The 2435-nt window shown below is 63.2% G+C and overlaps 2 pseudogenes; both read left to right on the top strand.

Annotated features, from left to right (window-relative positions):
- The first annotated feature begins 1568 nt into the window (after positions 1-1568).
- On the top strand, positions 1569-1701 carry LOC144764625 (5.8S ribosomal RNA; annotated as a pseudogene).
- A 470-nt stretch (positions 1702-2171) lies between these two features.
- The window catches only part of LOC144765595 (28S ribosomal RNA), a 4399-nt pseudogene continuing 4135 nt past the window's right edge, over positions 2172-2435 (top strand).

The raw sequence follows: 2435 nt of genomic DNA, 5'->3' as shown, positions 1-2435 counted from the left end.
GCAAGCACAAAAAGGGGCGGTAAGAAATTACAGGTCAGGCGTCTAGCGTCCTGCCACGTCAGAAACAGCGAGGAAGGGGTTTTTAAAGTGAATTTCCCTACTCCGTTGGATGCAAAAAGAGTCTTTAAATACAAAAAAGCTATTAATAGGAAAGCATATTGTGGTATCGTTCACCAACAGTTGGTACATAATCACCCACCACCTTCCTGTCCCACTGTACGCCTTGGAACACTCCGTGGTGACATCTCTTAGAATGTCACCACTGCAAGAGTTCCAATGCAAGCGCCGGTGGAGCTGTGATACCGGCAGTTGAGAAGTTGTGCCTAGTCAGCTGTGGCTGAGGTCGTTATGTTCTATACCAGGGTCATAAGCTTGCGTTGATTAAGTCCCTGCCCTATGTACACACCGCCCGTCGCTACTACCGATTGGATGGTTTAGTGAGGTCCTCGAATCGGCTCCGCCGGGGTCGGCAACGGCCCTGGCGGAGCGCCGAGAAGACGATCAAACTTGACTATCTAGAGGAAGTAAAAGTCGTAACAAGGTTTCCGTAGGTGATCCTGCGGAAGGATCATTAATTGAGGAGCGGCCCGAGAGACTGACGGCGCCAGCCCAAAGCCCTCGGCCACCTCTTGCAAGCATGCACCCTAGGCACAGGGCCCGGCCCTGCCCTGGCGTGTCCCGGCCTGGCGGAGCGGTCCGCAGCCGCATGGGGTGCTCGGGTTTAGGACCGGGACTTCGGTGGGCCTCTCCCCCTGGGGAAGGGCCTGACCCACACACGAGGGACCGGGTGTGGGGGGCGTCCCCCATCCCCTGTCCCTCTGCGAGGTGGAACCCGAGTTCACCTGGCACGGACCCCTCCACCGTGGGGTGGGGGGGTTAACCGAATGGCAGTGCATCCCCGGGCTGGTACCACCCCTCCCTGCAAAAGGCCCTGGCACTGGCTGGGCTCTCCCGCGCCCGAGTCCCGGCCCGACCGGGGCCCGGGTGGCCGAGGAGGTACCCTTCTCGTGTGTCAGGGCGGCCTGGATTAAGACAGGGCCTGTGAGGGGACCCTGGCTCCTCTCGGTGTGAGGCGTGCGGGATGGGGAGCCACCTGGCTCTTCCCTTCCGGCGCCTCCGACCCGGGCAAAAGGTTGGGGTGGGATGATTGCCAGCCTGCCGGCACGGCTCGGAGCTGCCCGGCGACGGACGGCTGATGTGCAGGTGGAGCGACCCTCCCTCGTTGCCAGGTACCCGGTTTGACCTGGTCCTGTGCGGCCGAGCCGAGGGGTTTAAAAGACTCGCGTGGTCCCTCCTGGTTAACCCAGGAGGGGCCGGCGGCTGTGGGGCTGCCTGCTCCCGTCGCACCGGGAGCCCCCTTCCTCTCCTGCGGGTGGAGGAGGACTCCCGGGCCGAGCACCTGGCAATGTTTTTTTTATCCCAATGGTGCAGTCTGACTCGCAGAGGGGAAGCCTTTAATGGGGCGCCCAGGTCGTCTCGCCGTGCGGGCGGCGGACGGACAGCATCGCCTTCCTCCCGCCTCTCCTGCGTCCCCGCAGGTGGGTGAACGTTTTCGAAAAGTTGCCTGTGACTCTTGGCGGTGGATCACTCGGCTTGCGGGTCGATGAAGAACGCAGCTAGCTGCAAGAATTAGTGTGAATTGCAGGACACATTGATCCTCGACACTTTGAACGCACCTTGAGGTCGCCTGTCTGAGGGTCGCTCGATCGTCAATTGCCCCGGGGCTTCCCCGGGACGCAGCTGGGGCTGTCGCAGGGTTAGCTCCGCTTCCCCTTCGTCCCCCCACAAGGTCAGACCGCCCGATCGCCCGTGGCAAGGGTCCCTCGCCGGTTCCTGCCGTGGAGGTACGCCGCCGGCACGCCTGGCCCCCGAGAAAGGGGACCGGCAACCGGTCCGCCCCGGGACCCATCCCGGGACTCATCCCGGGGTGCCTGGCTGCGTGCCACGCGTGGCTGTCTGTGGTATCCCACCGGCTGCCCGCGTGCATGCGCCTCGGGCACCCACCTCCACGGCTGGCTTCCCAGGGAGGGCGAAACCCTTCCAGACGCGATCCGGGGAAAGAGGGCGCGTGCTGCCGGGATGCTGGGCCTAACCCCTGCTGCGGCAGGGGGGTGCCCGGCCTCCGACAGCAAACCCCCCCCTTTGACGCTCCGGCGTCATGCTTCCGACTACGACCTCAGATCAGACGTGGCGACCCGCTGAATTTAAGCATATTACTAAGCGGAGGAAAAGAAACTAACCAGGATTCCCCCAGTAACGGCGAGTGAAGAGGGAAGAGCCCAGCGCCGAATCTCCGCCCGGCGGCGGGCGCGGGAATTGTGGCGTACAGAAGACCGACTCCCCGGTGTTGCTCATGGGGCCCAAGTACTTCTGATCGAGGCTCACCCCGTGGACGGTGTTAGGCCGGTAGCGGCCCCCGGTGCACCGGGATCGGG

The sequence above is a fragment of the Lissotriton helveticus genome, chromosome 6, assembly GCF_964261635.1.
Source record: "Lissotriton helveticus chromosome 6, aLisHel1.1, whole genome shotgun sequence".
NCBI classification, from domain to species: domain Eukaryota; kingdom Metazoa; phylum Chordata; class Amphibia; order Caudata; family Salamandridae; genus Lissotriton; species Lissotriton helveticus.
The sequence above is the reverse complement of the archived record's forward strand: the minus strand, read 5'-3'. Positions and strand labels throughout refer to the sequence as shown.